The sequence below is a fragment of the Lissotriton helveticus genome, chromosome 4_1 (assembly GCF_964261635.1).
Source record: "Lissotriton helveticus chromosome 4_1, aLisHel1.1, whole genome shotgun sequence".
NCBI classification, from domain to species: Eukaryota; Metazoa; Chordata; class Amphibia; order Caudata; family Salamandridae; genus Lissotriton; species Lissotriton helveticus.
Window position 1 is genome coordinate 1,048,857,188 of NC_136063.1, and position 22,876 is coordinate 1,048,880,063.

Genomic DNA, 22,876 nt, shown 5'->3' on the forward strand with positions numbered 1-22,876 from the left:
TAGTTCACAACTGTTCTGCCCCGTGAGTGGCGCCCGGTAAGCGTGAGCCGTGAAGAGCTCCAAACTGTCCCACAAAGTCCTCTTAAATCAGGCACAGCAGCAGGGGATCCAAGAAAAGCACTGTGAGCGGCACCCCTGAGTTGTTGTTCCGTGACCCGGCTGGTGGCAGCATTGCGGGCAGAGCGTTTGGGGACGCAAGGAGGATCAACCTGTTATTGTAAAGGATGTTTTGAGGAAACACAACTTACCTCGAACAGGGCACGAACAGCATAAACATTTTAATAACCCCACAGAAGGCAGCTACTATTCCGAGGGCTTCTGGGAGGGGTAGTCTCGTACATCAGACTACGGAATAGAGACTATCAGTTCTCTAATTGGAGCCAGCTGTACTCCAAGGTTATGGGAGGAGCCAAGTAGGTTAAAAGCAAGGGTGTTACCTCATATCTGTGTTCAAAGGCATCTGAAGAAGACTTAATAGTCGTAATGCATTATGCCGTAATTTTCCAGCAATAAAGCGATCTTCCTGCAGAATTATATATATATATATATATATATATATATATATAAAAAAAATTTTTTTTATATATATATATATATATATATATTAATTACCTACTGGTGTTTGCCAGTAGGTAGTTCTAGTTAAAATCTACTTCCCATAGGAAATCCGCAACATTCTATTAGGAATAACTTTCGCGTCGGTGGACGAATCTTCGGGAATTTCTCCAAATAGATGGCCTGCTCCTCTCCGCTCCTTTCCCGAAAGGAATTACACCAAACTTGGCAAAAAGGTAGAGTTCTGTTCGCAGATGGGCCTTTTTGTTAAATGGTGTAAATCCGTTCAGTAGTTCCTGAGAAAATCCAAAGTATAATCATAAGTATATCTAGAGGTGCATACGGTAAGCTTACTGTAAGCTTACTGTTCTCTGTACCTTCCCGAGCACGAGCTGAATGCTAATTTGCTGTCAACTGTCTATCAACACTCAAAACCAGAAAGTGTTGGCAGCCGTGTGCCTCGGTAGACTGAGGCACAAGAAAGCAGAAAAACAAACAAGTAGAATGCAAAAGGGGGGCAGGGTAGAAACACCCTGACCCCCTAGGCCTGCTCAGGGGGTCCCAAAAGGACCCTCAAGGACCCTCAAGGCCCCCCCAATTTTTTGGGGGGGACAAAAATCGTGGGGTACGAGTATCGCACGAGTACCGTACGCGTACCTTTCCGAGTACGAGCTGCATGCTCATTGGCTGTGAACACTCCAAACCAGGTAGTGTTGGCAGCCATCTTGTGCTCGGTAGACCAAGGCACAAGAAATCAGAAAAACAAACGTGTAGAACGCAAAAAGGAGGCAGGGTAGAAACAGCTTGACCCCCTAGGCCTGCTCAGGTGGTCCCACAAGGACACCCAAGGCCCCAATTTTTTTTTTTTTTAAACCAGGTCTGCTTTTTTCAAATTACCCTCCCAGGGGGACCAAATCCTGGGGGCATAGTGAAAAAGAAGTGTGGGGGGGCCCCAATCCCCCCGACACTGCCCTGGGGACCACCATCCCCCGGGGCAAAGCAACGCAGCCCCCTGGCGCATACTGGAGGTTCCAGGTGGGCTAGTTGGCCCCCATGGACCCACAGTATGCAAGGGGGATTGGTTCCCCCTCCGCAAACGCGCCAGGGGGCTGCGTTACAGAGAGGTGTAAAAAGGAGGGTGGCCTCATTACACCTCTCTGCAATGCAGCCCCCTGGCGCATACTGGAGGTTCCTGGTGGGCTAGTTGGCCCCCTTGGACCCCCAGTATGCAAGGGGAATTAGTTCCCCCTCTGCAAAAATGCCCGGGGGCTGCATTGCAGAGAGGTGTAAAAAGGGGCGTGGCCTCATTACACCTCTCTGCAATGCAGCCCCCTGGCGCATACTGGAGATTCCTGGTGGGCTAGTTGGCCCCCAGGGACCCCCAGTATGCATGGGGAATTAGTTCCCCCTCTGCAAACGTGCCTGAGGGCTGCGTTGCAGGGAGGTGTCAAAAGGGGTGTGGCCTCATTACACGTCTCTGCAACGCAGCCTCCTGGCACATACCGGAGGTTCCCGGTGGGCTAGTTGGCCCCCAGGTACCCCCAGTATGCAAGGGGACTTAATCCCCCAACTTAGAACACTCTACAGGGCGCGTTAGCACAGTGGTGAAGGTAGGGGGCGGTGCTTGAGGTGATGTGAGTGCAAACATTCCCTGAGGCTCATTTTAAGTTGGGGAATTAATTCCTGTTCAATCCAGAGGTCCCCTAGGGGGCAACTAGTCCAGCAGGTATCTCCAGTAAGCGCCACGGAGCTGTGTTGCAGAGTGTTGCAAAAGGGGGCGTGCCCTTTGAACGACTCTCTGCAACACAGCTGCCTGGGGTATACTGGAGGTACCTGGTGGGCTAGTTGGCTCACAGGGGACCTCAGGATTGAAGAGGAATTAATTCCCCAATCTAGCTCACTACTATTCCTGAAACGTAAATGTAACTGTACTTACCAGTAACTTGAATTTCCTTCCATAGGATATCATTGCCTGCTATATAAAATATATATATAAATTAAAAAAATATTAAATAAAAAAATATTACAATTTCAATATTTTTAAAAACATTTTTTTCAATTTATATTAAAAATGTGTAATGTAATTTAAAAAACAAAATATCTAAAAATAAATAGTTTAAAATAATGTAGTAAATCAGTATAAAAAGATATAACAATTAATACATGTAAAAATTATCATTTACAAAACCTTTGAAATTTACTGAAAAAAACATAGGTTTCAGCCAAGTTATAGTTAAAAATTAGCATTTAAAAAACCTTAGAAATTCACTGAAAAAAACATAGGTTTCACACATGTTATAGTTAGCTGGACATTTCACTCATACAAAACCATTGAAATTCCCCCGTTATAGTTAATTCAGCTAACTATAACTCGCCTGCCCGCAATGCACTGCTGATGACGTCACATATTACATCACTCATGAAATGGTCAGTGACATCACTCATGACATCACTGATGACATCTCAAATGACATCACTGATGACATCATCCTTTTTTTATTTTTTTTATTTATTAAGATTTTTTGTCAGCACACAGAATACACAAAATACAGTTTAAATACATCGACTGCAATAAATAAAAAGGTGTATAAGCATAACAAAACAAAGCAGCCAGTTCAAATAGACATTTAGAGTCCTGAATCATACAAATTAGTGTGATCACAAAATCTTGTCACGTATTTATACAAATAATCATATTAGCTAACACTAAGATCCTAGCCAATTAGCAATCTACTCCCATAACTGGCTCCCTTGCCTTTTTTTTTGAAAGCCCTTTGTTCTATAGAGCGCCATCTCCAAGCGTTATGTCGAGAGCAGCCTAGTTTGCCAATTGACAAAAGTTGGAGGATTGCTATCTAGCCATTGTGATGTAATGCACAAGCGATACATGGCCATACATATAAATATCAAGCCCTCCTCATCAACCGACAACCCATTTCCTTGCCATCCAAAGATTACCATTGTCGCTGTAAGCTGCACTGAAATACCCAGACTGCCCGAGATAAAGGTCTGAATTTCCTTTATGAAGTTGGTAAGTTTAGGGCAGTTAAAAAACATGTGAGATGCATCAGCTGCATACTGTCCGCAATGATTGCAGCTGGTTCCCCTACCAGTATTCCATTTTGCCAGTTTCCCCGGAGTGTAATAGAGCTCAAAGATTGCCATGTAATGCTGGCTCTTCAGGGGGCCATTAAACAATACATTAATTGCTATTTCAATACTTCTAGTCAGATTGACCCCTTCAGTGCCGAGTTTGTTAACCCATTTTAACTCATAGAATTCTAAATCATCTTTGACCTTATTCATAAATAAATAATAAAGGGGGCGCATTTTACATCAAGACTTAGATAGTAGCTCAATGATCTCGATTTTCTGTAATATAATTGCATTTTGATTTTTTTTCCGCTCACAGTAGCTACGCAACTGCAGGTATTTAAAGAAGTCCCCTCGTGGTAGGTTATATTTCGTTTGTAGACTTTCAAAAGAAATAAATTGTGACCCCAAAAATAAATCCCCCTAGGGAGCAGATTCCCAAATTATACTATCTTTTCATAACGGAGTCAATAAAAATTGCAGGTAACAGACTGCAGTTCTGGAGCGGGGTATAAATATTCAAATTCGGGCCAATGCCCAACCTCTTTTTCATTTTCCTCCATATTACATATGCGGCTAAAACCGGCTTAAACCTAATTTTTTGAAGTAACTGGGCTCGATAATACGATTTAAACATTGCTTAGCTTCTTGCCGCAAGAGCATCTCATAAATTGAGGGAGCCGCAAAATCAGGGGCTGGATCTATAGGTAACAGGAACACCCCCATATGTTGTAGGATTGAGATCCAATTATAATTGGAAATCAGGGATCCCCCAACCTCCTCTGTCTTGGGGCAAAATGCATCTGTTCATGGCATGACGCGATGATAGCTCCAAAGGAACCTTGAACACATTCTCTCTATGCGAGAAAAAAAAGCCGCAGGTATTAAAAAAGGGATAGCCCAAAAAACATATAAAAAATTGGGAAAAATAAGCATTTTAATAAGGTTGCTACGGCCAAACAGGGAGAGATGAAGATTATTTATTCTTTCCAGTGTTTTATTAGATGAGGTGATAATCGGGTCAAGATTTTTAGCGACTATATCCTCAACGTTTGATGTAATCTTTATACCTAAGTATGTTACCTCTGAATCGAATACCATATTCGCTGGTCGACCAACAGGTGAATGAATCACCTGGGTTTTTGCAACGTTTAATTTGTACCCCGAACACAGCCCAAAGGCATCTGCCGCCTCAATAATTCGAGGAAGCGCCTCTGCAATGTTAGCAGTAACCACGGCAATATCGTCCGCGTAGGCATATACTTTATAGCATTGTGTTCTTATCTGGACCAGGTTAATTATGCTATCTGCCTCCATCGTAGTAATAAAGGGGTCGATATATAGCGCAAAAAAGAGCGGGGAGCAGGGGCACCCTTGTCTTGTTCCCCTTGCCATCACAACCTGCTTAGAGACTTCGCCCCCTACCCGGATTGCCGCTGTTGGGTGAATATACAGCGTTTGTAATGCTTTTATAAACTCAGGAGGAAACCCCTTCCAGGCCAAAACTGCCCATAAAAACCACCACGTGACCCTGTCGAATGCTTTTCCGGATCCAACAGGGCCACGCCGATGGGTGAGTTACTACTCTGAGCCCAATCCAGAATAGATATTATTCTCCTGATGTGGTCCGTGGTGTCTCTGCATTGAATAAACCCATGTTGGCGGGGTGAAACTAGTCCAGGAATCAGATCATTAAGCCTATTAGCAAGAATTTTTGAGTAGATCTTATTGTCTGCATTCAATAATGAGATAGGCCGATATGAGCCCATTTCCGTTGCATTCTTCCCTTTCTTTTTAAAGATAACTATTGTGGCCTGAGACCATGAATCCGGTGCCCGACCAAGAAAAGCCTGTTGGCAGACTTCCAGCAATTCCTTCTGGATTGCGTTCCGGAATTTGCTATAAAATTCTAAAGGGATACTATCAGGGCACATCGCTTTCCCCTGTGCTAATCCCAGAAGCGCAGTTTCTACTTCAACCCAGTCCGGTGGTGTAGATAAAATTGTCCGATGGTATTCTGTCAAAGTATTGGACGCTAGGCGGCAAAGATATTCTGACTCCTCCTCCCCAGTCCTACCCACTTCCGTCTCGCTATATAATGATTGATAAAATTCACGAAATGCATGAAGTATCCCTGGCTTTGATGCTTGTATCCTCCCATTCATATCTATGATTTTTACTATGTAGTTATATACGGCCTTCTCCCTCAACCTCTTTGCCAAAAATCTCCCAGTATTTTCACTATTCTCATATGCCTCTTCTCTGTGTTGTGTGTATTTCTCCGCAATCTGTTCTGCAATATTAGCATAAGCCGAAGTCCTCGTAATTGTAAGATCTTGCTGAGCCTTTTGAATTAATTCTGTCTCTCCACCCTGAGATATTACATCAGCTAGATTATGTTCTTTCAAGACAACCTCTGCAAAATCCTGTTGACATTTAGTCATCCATTTCTTGTATTTAAATTTGGAGAAGCTGAGAGTTTCCCCACGGACAACAGATTTAAATGTATCCCATACTACCTCCTGGGAAGCCGTGCCTTTATTTAGATAAAAAAATTCCTGCATGTGTTTGAGCATTACTTGACAGTACTCCTCATCTACCAAGAGATTTCTATCAAAACTCTAAGTCCGTGGGGAAACCCTCTGGACCCCCTCCATAGTTAATTCTAAAATCACTGGATTGTGATCAGAGACCACTTTCGGATGTATAACTATATTAACTTTAGTTAACAAAACAGTGGAGATAAGAAAGTAATCTAAGCGGACAAGCTTAGAGTGTGGGGCAGAAAAGAAAGTATATCCAGGACTTTCAGAATATAAAACATTCCATACATCATAAAGGCCTTGTTCTACCATTAAGCCCCGTAGGGCACCATACATTAATGTCTTTCTTCCTATATACCTATGATTCGATCTAACATTTAAGTCTGCAGCAATATTTATATTCAAGTCTCCGCATAGTACCACGGGTCGCGGCCATTGGGCCAATTCCACATTGATAGAGTTAAACAATTGCGCATCGTCAAAATTTGGTCCATAAATATTACACAAAGTAAACGTACTGTGATCGATCTTTACCATTCCTATTGCCCAGCGGCCCCATTTATCTGCAGCAGAATTACTACAGATACCTAGTCCGCGTTTCATCAATATGGCAACCCCTCTTTTTACCCCGGTTTGCCTAGAGCAAACTACCAATTCCATACCCAGATTCTTCAAAATATCCCTTTTTAGCCATGGTACGTGAGTCTCTTGCAGACATAGTATATCAATTTGCAATATTTGTACAATTTTTGCCAATACTTGTTGTTTTTTAACATTATTCAAGCCACATATGTTCAACGTGCATATTTTAATTTTCTTATCCATCATAAAAATTCACCCCTAACTTCACAGCCTTAAATGATACATCCTCCACCCTCCAAACTAGAAAAATTTCAAAATAAACATGGCTCTTTTTCGTCTTAGTCTTCACAAACTGTTTGCATTCTGTTGCTGACTTTTCACCCTCCCACCCCACCACCCCTCCCCCCCTCTGACTCCCTCCCTGAGATCCCCATCCCCCCACCCTTGAGCCCCCCCCACACATGAGGCTCAGGGACCAACAGTCCCTGCATAATATGGGGTACCGTGCCCCCCTCCATCCGGGTCTGTCTGGAAAGGATAGATCCAAGTCCAAGCATCAACAAAGTAATCACTCAGGGGAGGAGCTACGCGTGCATCCAAGATGGCCGCGTGATCCCAGGGCTCCAGAGACCCTCGCCACCTCCCGCACTTATCCTGAATATTATCCTGCCAACTTCGATGGGCTATTGAAGACACAACCCAGCTGACATACTAGCTGTTTTCAGAAATCGATTTGGACTCCGGGACCCGAACTTATGATATCTTAAACTTTTGTGGCCTATCCCATGGACTCCTCCGGGCCTCGAGTGGTCTGAGTGCCCAGGCTGTAATTCAACAACAACGGCATGCGGAGTCTTGGTTGCTGCCCCGAGTTGACTTTCGGTTTCGTTTTTGGGTCTTCACCCTCTCGCATCTCTATCCTGTCCTATTAGCCCGAGTCGCGCCCGGACCCTGGTTCTCACTGTAAGCCCACGGCGGAGTGTATGTGGTCAACGCCGTATGCCCGCTAGCTTGCTTTTGGTGATATTGGGTGAAAACGCACAAACCATTTTCACCAGGTCCAGGGCGCTTCTTGGGGGCTTACCGCCCGACATGGCGGGCAAACCCGACAGCGAGAAACGCAAAACCAAGACCCCTCTCCGAGGCGGTGCCATTCAAACGAACGTCATGGACCGCTACACCCAGCCTAAGGTGTCACCCGGAGGGGCGAATAGGAATCGGGGTGAAGTGACCGAGGACCCCGCCATGTTGGCTGATCTTACACTGCAAGACGTCATGGGCGCCATCACTGGTATGAAGACTTCTATGGATCAACAATATGAGGCCATTGCCCTCAAGCTCGACACAGTGGCCATTGACGTCAATATTATCAGAATGGATTTATCAAAGACCAACGAAAAGGTAAAATCCTTGGACTTAAAGACTTCCAGCCTCACTACGGATGTCTCTGACCTACAAACGGAGGTGCGTAACCTCCGGTCCTCTAATGAACTCTTCAATCGTCAACTGGAGGATTTTCAAAGCCGGGCGAGACGCAATAATGTGCGCATCATTGGTGTTCCGGAAAATTCCATAGCCTCTTCCATGGATCTCCTTGTAGAAGACCTCATCCTCACGCATCTTGCTCCTAAAGGCCTCAGCAAATTCTTTGCCGTGGAACGTGCGCATAGAGTTCCGGGTGGTCAGCCGAAAACCGGTGCTCCACCACGCCCGATTATTGCTAGAATCTTCTACTTCAGGGATAGAGACGCTATCCTGCAGGCATCGCGAACGGGTGGCCCGTTAAAGTTTGAGAATACCACTGTGAGCTTCTACCCGGACTTCACACAATCTGTCCAGAAACAGAGGATGGAGTTCCAAGGAGTGAAGCGGAGACTCAGGGACATGGGACTGAAGTATGCAATGCTTTTTCCGACCCGACTGCGGATTGAATATGAGGACCGGACATTTTTCTTTGATCGCCCGGACAGAGTGAGTGACTGGCTTGATTCCTTGCCTGAGCGACGAGATCGCACAGAACATTCCGGCGGAGCTGAGGGTGGCCAACTTGAGCAAGAATGAGCGGAAGCTCCCGGATTTCTAACATTGTTTACGATATGTCACTGTGGTTTGACGTCTCCTGAATTTATAAGACTTATGTGTGTATCTAGAGGTGGCGGGGGGATGTATCTCTTTCCTCCTCTGGGTTTCTTCTTGTAGATTAGTTCTTTGTTAGGGCGACAGGCACACTGCAAGTTGGGGTGGCTTTCGAGTCTAACGCAGGGGTGCAGGGTGGGGGGTGTTTGTTTCTTGGGATTGTGGGGGGAGGATGGGGGGTGTTTGGGGTGTGTTTTGGTTCTTTTTCAAGGCAACGTATTGATTTACTATTTGATTTGGGTGCTGCGCTGCGGGTGGAGAGGGCTCCGCTACCGTTTCGAGTGTGGGGGCTAGGGGGTTGAGACTTCTATGTTGGAATGTTAATGGATTGGGGGATAGGATAAAACGAGGTGTGGTGTTGCAATACTTGAAACGTTTCTCTCCTGATGTAGTGTTATTGCAAGAAACACATCTGATTGGGAACACTTGTCATGCTATGAATACGTGGGGATACCACCTTGATGTTCAGGCAGGTTTCACCTCTGGTTCCAGGGGGGTGGGTATTCTTGTTCGGAACTCCCTTCCCCTGGAGGTTGACAATGTAATGTGTGACGACAGAGGGCGTTATGCTGCTCTCACTGGTAGGTGGGAGGGGAAGACCATCACGCTGCTTTCTGTATATGTCCCCCCTGGTTTGCAGTCCTCGACCTTTGCTGATTTGGGGAGGGTGGTCCTGGGACTTCCTGACTGTATGTTGATCGTGGGCAGAGACTTTAATTCTGTTGTTTCTGGGGTAGAGGACCGCCATCCCCCCGGGATCTCGCAAGGCCCCAATCATGGTTGAGTGGATTTCTGGAAACGCTGGGCTTGATTGATTGTTGGAGGGTGACGCACCCGGGTCGGACACAGTTTACCTTCCACTCGGGTGCCCATGGTAGCCTGTCCAGGTTGGACTATGTTTTGATGCCGGCAGCACAGGCCTCATTGATTAAGGAGATCAGACACTTAGCTAGGGGGATTTCGGACCACTCTCCCGTATGGCTTCATATGGACACTAATTCGGGCCCTGGGGGTCGAGTGGCTCCGATTAACCACTGGTATCTCCACAACCCTAAGACGCGTGCTGAACTTGTTAAATCCCTTGATCACTACTTTCTTGAGAATGAGGGATCGGTGTCTTCTTCTGTTTCATTGTGGGAAGCGTTTAAGACGGTCCTTCGTGGACATGCCTTATCATTGATTGCTGGTGCTAAGAAGAGCAGGAATGAGGCGTTGGTCCGCCTTGAGGCTGATATTACTGAGCTGGAAGGAGAGTTGGAGTTGGGGGTCACCCGAGACAAACTTCATATCCTTGGTCTCAAACAGTCTGATTATAGGGCACTGGTGACTGATGCCGCTAAACTCATGAGTAGGGAGCGACAGGGGCGGCTGTATGATGTGGGGGATAAGGCTGGGAAATTGATTGCTTGGTTGGATAGAAAGGAAAGAGCGAGTCGTGTTGTCCCGATGATTGAGAGGCCGGATGGAATGAGAGTGACTGACCCGGTTGAGATAGTCGAGTGCTTCGCTGATCATTTTCGGGAGGTTTATTCTCCAGTGTCTGATAGGCCCGAAGAAGACTCTCACCAGTTGTTGATGGATATGTTGCTGCCGTGCCTGTCGGACTCAGATAGGGAGCTGCTGGATGCGCCACTTTCAGTGGATGAGATAGCTCTTGCCGTACGCTCACTTCGATCGGGGAAGGCTATGGGTCCTAATGGTCTCCCTATTGAGTTATACAAGTTGCGTCCAGATAGGATTGCACCATATCTCCGCGATATGTTCTTGGAATCGCGGGATACTGGCTCCCTTCCTTACGATCAACATCTTGCATCAATTGTAGTGATTCACAAAGAGGGGAAGCCATGGGCTTGTTGTGCGTCCTACAGACCCATATCGCTTCTTAATGCGGAGCCAAAGATCCTCGCTAAAGTATTAGCAAACCATCTTATCAAGGTGATTAGTGACTTGATTCACCCTGAGCAGTCCGGATTCATCCCCCACCGCAACACAGCACTGATTTTGAGACGCTTACACGGCGCTCTCCCGAGAGCCCCATATCTTTGGGAGTCGGCCATCTTGGTCTCCCTTGACGCCACGATGGCTTTTGACACTGTGGAATGGTCGTATTTGTGGGCCGCTCTTGCGAAATTCGGCATTGGTCCTGGCTTTATTGGCTGGGTGAAGCTTCTCTATGAGGCACCGTTGGCGCAGGTGGTGGTCAATGGTCAGGTATCCAGTCCCTTCGCTCTGGGAAGAGGTACTCGACAAGGATGTCCATTGTCTCCACTTCTCTTTGCTCTTGCCCTGGAGCCTCTGGCTTCATGGTTGCGCTGGGAACCATCGATGAAAGGTATACGGTGGACCCCTGAGTTTGAGGATCGCATATCGCTTTATGCGGATGATATTCTGTTGTACCTCACTTCGCCCCAAAAGTCGTTAAACGTGCTGTTTGATGTGCTGATTTAATTCGGACGCAATACTAGCCTCGTGATTAACTGGTCCAAGTCCTGTATATACGTACTCGCGGTTGGCGCCCCTGCATTGCCGCGTGGTTGTCCCATACAGGTTACACAAGCGGGTTTCAAATATTTGGGAATTTTTATCACTTTGGACCCCGTGGTCAGATATGATCGTAATTTACTCCCTCCACTACAACGATTGCGTTCTGACGTGGTGGGCTGGCGCGGCCTTCCTTTGTCCCCCCTTGGGCGAGCGACCCTTTTTAAGATGGTGTCCCTACCGCGGTTTTTATACGCGCTCCAGAATACGTTTGACGTAATTCCGACAAAATACTTCCGGGAAGTGGAGAGTTTACAAAGACAGCTGATATGGGATGGGCGTTCCCGTATCACCCTCCCCAAGCTTACGCTTCCCTGGTATGACGGCGGTATTGCTCTTCTCGATATCAGGCGCTACTACTGGGCCTCTCAACTGAGTGCAATCAATCACGGTGTGTATGGTCCGGGTTTAGATCCCGCATTTGAGATGGATAAGTGGCTGTTGCCGGGTGGGTATTATAATAGGGCGCTATATTCAAGATCGACGATCCTGACACTTACTGGACCTACCAAGATCGCGGTGCAGGTGTGGTATTGTGCAAATGCGGCAATGGGGTGGAGCGATAGACTAACTCGAGCGACCCCTTTATATGATTCTTGCAAGTTGGGAAGTTTGTGGAAGACGAAAGGCTTTGAGAAATGGGATATAATTGGTATCAGTAGAGTGGGCGATCTCTGGGTTTAGGATAGGATATAAACTTTTGAGGTCTTGCAGGCGGAATATGACTTGAGTGATCGAAATTTGTTTCGTTATTTACAGATCGTCATGCGTTGGGCTCTGTTTTCCCCATTGGGACCGTTATTCCGGAATCTTCCCCGTTGGAGGATCGAATACTTGACGGATATGTGCCCGATAGCACGATCTCGTTGATCTATAAGAAATTAATTAATGATCGGTCGGACCTATTAACACATTTAAGAGAGGTCTGGACCAGAGACGGTTTAATATTAGACAATGAGGACTGGCAATCCGCGATTTCCTCACCCAAGGAGGTCGCGATACCGGCCCGTCTTCGACTAGTTCAGCTTAAGATCTTGCACCATGTCTATGTGACTGGCCCGCGACTGATTCGAATGGGTTATTCTATTGATGGGTTATGCATCCGTGGTTGTGGTCAACTTGCCACTTTCCTTCACATAATTTGGGAATGCCCGGAGGTTGCTGCATTTTGGAATGGAGTGCATGCGGTCATGAAAGAGGTGACGGGAGTCAAGATACAGCCGGAAGCTAGGCGGTGTTTGCTGAATGTGTGGGAACCGAATGACTAAGATCTGGCTCAGATGCGATGGGCGACCCTGGCCAACATGATTGCCAAACGAGACATTGCACAGTTGTGGGGTGCTCACCGCCCGCCGACGGTCTCGGTGTGGAAGGAAAACATGGATTGGTGTATGTTTCGAGAGAAGACGGTATATGTGGCGCGAGGTAGGCCCCAAAAATGGGGTAAAATTTGGAGTCAATGGAACTCCTACAGAGGAGATATATGCACACCACCCCTCCCTGATGTCCCCGATATCCCGCACTCTCCCTGATCCAACATTCCATGATCAGTTCTAATATTCATGTTTTAAAATATTGGTTCCTTTCCCCCGATTGTGTCCCTCCCTCTGCTTCTCGTTAATTGACTTGCATTATGATGTTATTGCCTTTACCTTTCCGCTCGGAAACGCACCTGTATTGTATTGCTCTTTTGCCTTGATTGTTTGTTTTATTTATATATATATAATAAAACGAGTTTAAAAAAAACCCAAAGTAATCACTCTACTAAAAAGGACAAGGTAGAAAAAAAATAAAGAACAGAAGAAGCATGTAAGAGACACAGTTCATCCCTAAAGTGTAGCTCATTCAACATTACCCTCTTAACATACTACTAAATAGTTTCCAAGTATTCTTTGGCCTTGACCTCCGAAACAAAAAATTTTGTTTGCCCTTTGTACAACACCTTAAGCTTGGCCGGGTTCTGCAGATATACTGCAGCCCCTTTGCTCTGAAATTCTGGCATCAATTGGCGAAGGTGCCAACGTTTAGACACCGTTGCTGCACAAAAGTCAGGTCTTACAAAAAAGCTACAGCCTTTAGCCAAGGCTTTCTTATCTGGGCGAGCGCGTACAAAGATGTCTTCCCGGGCCAAAAAGTTATTAAAACAAACTAGAATAGCACGTGGAAGAATTTCTTCTGCCTGTCGAGGTTGTTTCTTTGTGAACGGGAAGCGATGCACCCTTTGAATTTCTTTTGCCCAGTCCCATGTTGTTCATTCGGGGAAAGCCTCCTGTAACCGTTCAGCCACAAATTTCCGTGTATCAGGAACCTCTTTATCCTCCGGAACCCCCAAAAAGCGCAAATTGTTCCTACGGCTATGATTTTCCAATTCCATAAGTTTATGGCTGAGGTCATCCCTGTGCACCTTAACTGAGTCTAATTCCGTTTTCTGGGCACCCAACTCGTCTTCCAACACGGAGATTCTAGCCTCCGTTTCTGTTACCCTATCCGCTGTCTCAGCGCAGTTCTTAATTACCTTCCTAACGGCATTTTTCACTTTGCAACAGGTAGCCGGTGTTCGTAAATTCTCCGCTTTGCTTTCTTCCCTGTGTTTCATCATAGTTTCATATATGGTTGCCAATGTTATATCTTGTGGGTTATTTCTGTCTGTTTCATTCACATTTGCATCCAGGGGCTCTGTTACCCTTTCTTCACTCTTATATTTGAGCTTGGCGACAGAGTCACATCCTTTACCAGCCTGGAGCTGCTGAGCTCTCTTCTTGCGCTTCTTAACTGTCACGGTGGTTCAATTCGGGGAAGTCAAGCTTATCCTCAAGTCCTCCGGTGAAGAGCTTCCCTCACTGGAATCCACCCAGTCTCGGCTCACATTTGTGCTCTCATCCGATGAATGATCCGACATGGAATAAAACTTTTCACCAGCCTCATGACCTTTACTCATTACCTGGTCGGCTGCGTCACTCATCCCATTTCCTAGCTCGGACTCTTCCAGCCTGTTGTCATTACAGCTTGCCTGGGTCTGAGGCTGAAGCTGAGCAGTTACTGAAATAGAGATGACTTCCGTCAGAACTCCATCTCCCATAACACCATTCTCATCAATGTTTGCATCAGTGATGTTAGTGATAGGTACAGCATTCAGCTCGCTTTCATTTATCCGCAAATCTTTCGAAGTGTCAGTACCATTAATCTCCATAGGTATAATTGTGACAATATTAACTGGAGCCGGAATGTCTACAGTTACATCAACCGGTATACAATTTGTAACTGATATGCCCGCAGGGAGTGTTCCTTCTGTGGCAGCTTGCAGCCCAGAGTTCTTTGCATTCTGTCGCTCAAACATTGCAACCAAATTTTGAGAAGGTACGCGTGAAAGAGCAACATTCTTAGACACAACATTATTTTTCTGTGAAGATTTTGAAGAACACACCTGAGCACTCTCACTCTCACCTCCAATAGTATCCGATGCTACTGGTTCGGTGATCTCAGCAGCCTCAGCAGCCTCAGCAGTCTTTCCCATTTCCTGTCCTGTAGTGCGCTGACTGCCATTCTTTGCACTACGAGTTAGGACCGTAGTTTGTCATTTTACTAACATAGTTTTAGGTGGCATTTTCTTCCGCGTCACGGCGCCGCCTCTGCCGCCTACCACACGATGCTGGATCCCCCACAATAATGCAGGGAGCCGCCAAAGAAAAGACCGTCTGCGGGCAAAGGGGCAGCCGACCTGCATCAGTATCCCGCTCCGCGTTGCTATCCGTGAGGTCCGTCAGGTTACGATTCTCTTATACAGCGTTGCGGCAAACCTTGGGATTTCCGTCGATAATCACTTTTCATCGACTTTAAGCCTTACAGCTTGCAACTTACCAATTGCAAATTCAAACCAAAGTACTCCTGCCGAGGTGTACCTTGTGTTCCATGTTTCGTGTTCGCCGCGCTCCGGTGCTCGAGTGCTGCGGCACCGTTATCGCACTACAAAGTTTTTCTGCCTCATTGAAACCGTTCTCATAAGAGTACGAAACGCTTACCAAATGATCTCGTGCTTCAGTTTGCTCCGGCATTTTCAATACAGTCAGTCAGTTCCGATATTCAGTACAAACCACCTTTGTGACAAAGCTGCAGTTTCTCCTATAGCCATTTTCAGCAACGAGCCCCGCTAGCCCAGAGCATCGCAGCTCAGGTGTTTCATATGCTGACGTGGTTCAGCGTCCCGCTTCTATTTTTCCTCCTTACTGCCTCGTAGCTGCCTTGCTGGCACCGCTCCACAAAGTACGCTTTTTCCTCAGTCTGGAACGGGGAAGCTTTTCATCGCCTTCGCCTTTATCTTTATCTTTTGCTGGGTATGTAATTTCGGTAAAAGCCCTTATCACAGACCGCTTACCGGATTTTCGCGGAGAAGAAGAGAGCTACTCACACAGCCCACGCCATGGTCGCCATCTTGCCTCGCACACTGATGACATCATCCTTGTGAAAGAGTGGCAGACCTCCTCTCAGCGTATTATAACCCTTGATACACACATTCAAAAATAGAAACTAAAATTTTCAAAAAAATGGAGATACCAATTCCAGTTAGAACAACCTATTCAGTAATTCCAAAATCTACATACACATCCAGTCTTTCACTAACAGTTCTTTATAGGCACTTATACATGTACTCACTCATCATATGTACTCATACACCTATACATCTTATTACACACGGACACTCATCTATAGAGTTACTCACACACAAACTCACACATGCAAATAAACTATCTAACATCCATTTACTTGCATATAGAGCTATACACCCACCACTACACTTATTTCTACAGAATCGTACACATACTTACTCTCTTAAACAATCACTTATAGAAACACATACTTATTTATACAGGAACTCTTACAATCTCTCGCTCTCAAATATACTCACTTATATACATAGTGGAAGAGTGTGGCTCAATGGTTAGAGCGGCAGACCCTGATGCAGAGTTCTGGCCCGGGACCAGGGTTCAATTCAAGCCTTTGCGGGTCTTGGGCTCAATTTCCTCGGACCTGACAAATCTCGCCTCGTGCCTATTCTAATCATGGTCCCCACGCTGCAACTCTGGGCAATAGCTTGCTTAACCTCCAGTCCACACCGGCCCCAACAGCGCTAGGATGCCTGGCTTCACCCTGGGGTTGTCCAGGAGTGGACACTTCACAGGGAAAGCCAGGAAGGATTCCACAGCGGTATGAGTAATAGCGCCAGGAAACCGCTTGGTGGCAGTGCACTCTACAAATACCTTGACATTTACATTTACATTTACATTTACATACATCAATACTCGCATATACTAGTTTAACACATATGTAGTTACTCATAAAGATACTATTGAGACAGTGATTCACTCACTAACACACCCATACACACACTCATCCACCCATACAGTCCTGCACACATGCTGTCTTCAAAACACATACAAACAGTGAGTCACCCATTCATGCATCTATGCGGTAAGTAATACCCCCACCAAACCATACAGACACTCATACTGATACTCTAAAAACCAACTAATAACCCATATCGATACTCACGTAGCTAGTCACCAAACTATGCAGCCACTTATACACAAAGTGAGACACTGATACAGATATTTTCATATTTAAACATTACTCGCTAATTCATGTATTCACTAAGATACACTTAATAAGTCAGTTATATAATCATTTTTACAAAACAAACATCCATTTAGACACTTATTTACACATTTTTTCTTCCATCGACCTTTAGATATACATATATAAAACATATTTATTTTTCAGAAAGACACACATTCACTGGATGATGTCATCAGTGATGTCATCAGTGATGTCATTTGAGATGTCATCAGTGATGTCATGAGTGATGTCACTGACCATGTCATGAGTGATGTAATATGTGACGTCATCCGCAGTGCATTGCGGGCGCGCGAGTTACAGTTAGCTGAATTAACTATAACGGGGGAATTTCAATGGTTTTGTATGAGTGAAATGTCCAGCTAACTATAACATGTCTGAAACCTACATTTTTTCAGTGAATATATATATATAATGACAGGTTGTGGGAGCACAGGAAGCAAACAATAAAGAAACATTGACATCACTGAAATTGGAGTTCCTGTGTTTCTCCATCGCCGACCGGAGGTTGGGGAATCTTGGACTTTACAATATATATATATATATATATTCACTGAAAAAACCATAGGTTATAGACCATATATAGTTAGGAATTAGCATTTACAAAACCTTGAAAATTCACTGAAAAAACCATAGGTTATAGACCATATATAGTTAGGAATTAGCATTTAAAAAACCTTATTTTACTCACACAAAACCATTGAAATTCCATATATAGTTAGTTGCACTAACTATATATCGCGCACCCGCAATCCACTGCTGATCATGTCACATATTACATCATTCATGACATGGTCAGTGACATCACTGATGACATCACTGATGACATCTCAAATGACATCACTGATGACAACATCCAGTGACTGTATGTTTCTGTAAAGTTAAAATATGTCTTACACATTGAAGAATGAGTGGATGTATAAGTGTCTGGATGAAGGATTTAGTAGGTGCGTGACTGACTGTATGAGTGAGTGATTAAATGTGTCTCACTGAATGCATGGGTTAGTGACTAAACTGTCTTAATTTGTGCATCATTATGTCTGTTGTTCTGTAAACTGCTGCATGTGTTGATCATTAGCTATACGAGAGGCTATATGTGTTATTAATTGGTTGCCCAAGTATTTCTATGGGAGATTGAGTTTGTGTGGGGGTGGCTGGAAGGTGTGTGACTCTATGCATAGATGTGTGAGCAGTTTATTCACTAGGTGTATGAGTTCAAGAGTGCATGTGGAAACAGCTACATGGGCAGTTGACTGTGTGCATGAGTGTATTGATGAGTGAATGGATATCTCAATGCTACATGTCATAGTAAGTACATATGTAAAACACAGTACATGTGAGAGTTGGCATATATAAATAACTGTGCATGAGAGCCACTGAATGAGTGAGTGGTTGTATCGATCATTGTGAACTTGTATCAGGGATTGTATAAGAGAGTAAATATGTGTTAGTATATGTTTCAATAAGTAAGGTGTGTTTAACTGTATAGTTGAAGAAATGGAGGTGAGATTGTTTCTTTGCATGACTGACTGGGTGTGTGAGTAACTCCATGGATGAGTGGCAGTGTGTGAGTGTCTGTATACACTGAGTGTATCTAAGGTTATATTAGAGTCTGAAGAGGTTTATCGTATTAGCACAAGAATGATGTCAAATGAGATGTCATCAGTGATGTCATCAGTGATGTCATTTGAGATGTCATCAGTGATGTCATCAGTGATGTCACTGACCATGTCATGAATGATGTAATATGTGACATGATCAGCAGTGGATTGCGGGTGCGCGATATATAGTTAGTGCAACTAACTATATATGGAATTTCAATGGTTTTGTGTGAGTAAAATAAGGTTTTTTAAATGCTAATTCCTAACTATATATGGTCTATAACCTATGGTTTTTTCAGTGAATTTTCAAGGTTTTGTAAATGCTAATTCCTAACTATATATGGTCTATAACCTATGGTTTTTTCAGTGAATTTCAATGGTTTTTTAATAGCAAATATCATAAGCTGTCGAATGTCAAGTACGTGGTAAGTGAAAACATTTTCGTGTTATGCACACTGATCTGCTTTGAATGGTGCCCCCCCCCCCCTCATTTCTATTAGGAGTACTCTCTCTTTGCAGATAGTGAAAGGTAGTTAACGCAGGCCTTTGCCCCCGTTGTAATCCGTCGTGCCTGTTTCTCTCTCCATTTGATTGATTGTTATCCAAGTATTTACTGTTTTAGAATTAGTTCTCTTTGGTTCATTCTCTATTTACAAACAAACACAGAGTCGCAATACTCTGTTTAGTCTTTGCAGATAACGAAAAATCGTGTAAAAAAAAAAGAAAAGGAATCGAGCAAAATCAGTAGGCCACTAATGGGATCTCTTTTTGACCTCGCTAAAATAGAAACATTAGGAACAACCCCTCATGACAAATACAAAACTAGTGAGATGAACTGAACTCCACACAATGATGGCTGCAAAACAGCTCGGCTCCGCCACCCACCCCGCCCAAAATAACGATAAAGAACGGCTGCCATGATTGGTTGCGGAATGACCACGACGGAGCTACGAAATGGTGCTGCTCTCAAGCTAACCCCAGCTTCAGTCTGAAACATCCAGAAACACTGTAGACTACCAATTCGATCAGTTCCGGTAGCGCCCCAATGTAACCCGGTAGAGAAGAACTAGCCCTCCCCTCTTTGACTGATGGTTCTTGTTGCCTGTCCCTTCTGTTGTCATTTAACAGAACTATTTAGCCTGCTGAAAGGGGTTGTGTTCCGACCGCTGGTTGGTGGAGACATTTTGACTATATTCTGTACCTGCGTTGTCGCGTAATGCGTCATATGACGCGCCGCGTTAGCGCATCCGGAAGTCATCCGGGGCGCGCAGCGCGTAACGTAAGCATAACAAGTCATGTGACTTGTTAATAAAACTTTTCATTGGTTCATTTTACTTTTCTTATTGTAATGATGAAAGGCTTGGTCATATGACCTAAAAATTACGCTTTTCATTACTTCCGAACATTATTTTTTCTAAAATATATGTTATAATGTTCCAGGCTAATGTACTTTCCCGGAAATTTTACAACTGTCCTGCAAGTAAAATATATTCTTTTTTCGAGAAAAAGAGCGTTTCTTCGTCCCATGACGGAGCCGTTGAGCAAAAGAGGGTCGACCTGCTGTCTTAGTCGCCGATACGCCTGAATATGAGATTCTTATCGATCACTTTATGTTGCAGGAATAGAAAACACAACAGCCCTTGACCATTTATCTTTACTGCGTTCCTTCGTATTATACCTTTTACCCTTCATGTAATTGGTCTGCTTTATTTCACTTGCCTTTTAATGATTCTAAAACAGTCACTATTATTAAAAACTTTACCAATGTGCATACTACTACCATGTTTTCTTTTAAAAACCTTTATTGTGAAAATTTCATTATACAAATACGAGCCTATAACCACGTGGGCCTGCCACAGAGCAAACTGTAATCGTATATGATGAATAGACATTTACACTGTAGAGGAACGTAACGGGCGGGCCATTAGGTTGCAAGAACTAAGGTGTCTAACAGTTACGGAATCGGTGGACGTACATTTTATAATTAAAATACGACAGGGCCAGTTACAATAAAATTATCTAGATATACATTTGCGGGCAAGTACCATGGGTGACGTTAATTCGAACTTTCAACAGTACAGTAATCAATAACACATCAGAACTTAATATCAATAGGGATGTCGAAATATTCAATCAATTCTCGTCCCCGCCCGCCATGTGCTTCAAAACTGCATACGTATCTCGTGATTTCAAGGTTCTGCAACCAGTACACAACAAGGAGTTACGAGTCCCATTTATTCCGGCGCCATTTTGGGCGAGGACGGGCAGGTCCAGGATATAGTCAAAATGTCTCTACCAACCATCGACTATGATGATGTTCATATGCTGTATTTATTAGAGTAACACTCATCTGTCCACATGAAATTAATTTGCCACAATCTAAACATGTCATTTTAATCTTTCCAAAGTTCTTCTAAATATTTGGGACCGTTTCCCTTGCCTCTGAAGCTCTCAGTGCCACTTCTTTGATGAATGTACTAGCAGGTCAGGGGTTCTCCTCCAAATCTCTCTTTTATGCAGCACTATAATTAATTGGTGCCACCTCTCCATATGACGATGCATGGTATAGTTACCACAACTATATTTTTTTTCGGTTCCTCTGGAGAGTTCATCGTGGCAGATGAAGCGTGTAACGTACCGGGCATTTACCTTTTTTTGCATGTACAGGAAAGGAAAAAAAAATCGAGCGTCCGAGTTCTAAGGTGTCCCAGGGCCATTTTAGTGGACCAGGCCCAAATCCAAAGAACAGGCCGCCATTTTGAGAGTCCTCTTGCAGCCGCCTGTCGCTGTAGCATCAAGAGCAGCCGAAACTCAGCTGAATGGCAACTGAAACGGTAAAGGGGCGCCCCACTACAGCAGACGAGCCTCCACCTAGGAAGGCCCATTCACGCCGGCTCCCCCCCCTTCGGGCACCCCACGCCGTTATTCGGAGCAGTATTGTAGGATGGCCACACCAGTGCGGCAACTTGCTAGACATCACCTCGGTGGTAACCGAATCTCAACGCCTTGTGGTGTCTTCTATTCAAAACAACCTATCTCGAGTGAAATTACACCCGACCACTGTGCACTGTTGCAAAACTCTGTTGAGTTTATTTTTCAAAAAATTTTTTTTTAACCATATCAAACTCAAATTTTCAATGATGTCAACATGACTTTTCAATTCAGTACATTGACCTGGACTTACATGTTTTTAAACATTGCAATTCTTTTAGAACTCAGAAAAATACATAGAAGAATACAGCGTATGTAACACAGTATAACAACATGACATTATACAATGACAATATGCGTATGAGAAGCCCGATGCATTTCGAGCCCTGTGGGGCTCTTCCTCCGGGGCCTGAAATCTACATGAATGTAAAAAACACAGCATTACATTTTGGGACCACTTGTTGAATTGAAACAAAAAAAATTACGTGAAAAAACGAACGTGCTTAGTATAGTGCTCCACCACCTCCTCACCCTGTGAAATCTAATTGATCTTACCCTTTCCTTGTACCTCTAAAATGGGACGACCTAAACAATGAAAAAACTTTGCATGAACACACTCTTTCTTGTGTTCAAAGCTCCACTCTAATAACAAACACCACAACAACGCGGCAACTCGACTTACCCACTCGAAGACTCGTGATCGCTAACGGTTCTACAATGCAAAAAGACCAAAATTAGAATTACCAGACTGCATTCCAGTAGATTCAAGGAGAAACCAACATAACCCAAGTACTCCTAACTGCGTACCTTAATATTAACGCTGCTCCTCGCAAACAACTCTCGTGGCCATTGCCGAACGTTCGAATGCTCTGACGCCTCCTTTCACATTAAATCTCCGCATGGTTCGTATGCCAGCCAATCAAAATCACTCTGCTTCCTCTAACGTCACCACAACAACTAAACCGGCCTGCTCTCTTTGAGCACGGCACCACTTCCTGATAGACCTTGTTACTAGTGACCACGTGGGGCTCTCTCTGCCAATCCGCTACTCCTAAAATCCAAGCTCCAGCGTGAACGCGATGGTGAAAGTGCATGCAACATTGAATATGTGTAGATGAAAATAAAAATGAAAATAAATGATAAAGTGGTGTCTCGTCTTGTGCCATATATGTGCACTAAATAAATGTGTGAAAAACAATACAAAATTTATTTCAGATCAACCATCGCTACATAGCTTAGAACACATGGTGCCTTCTATGGCGGTAA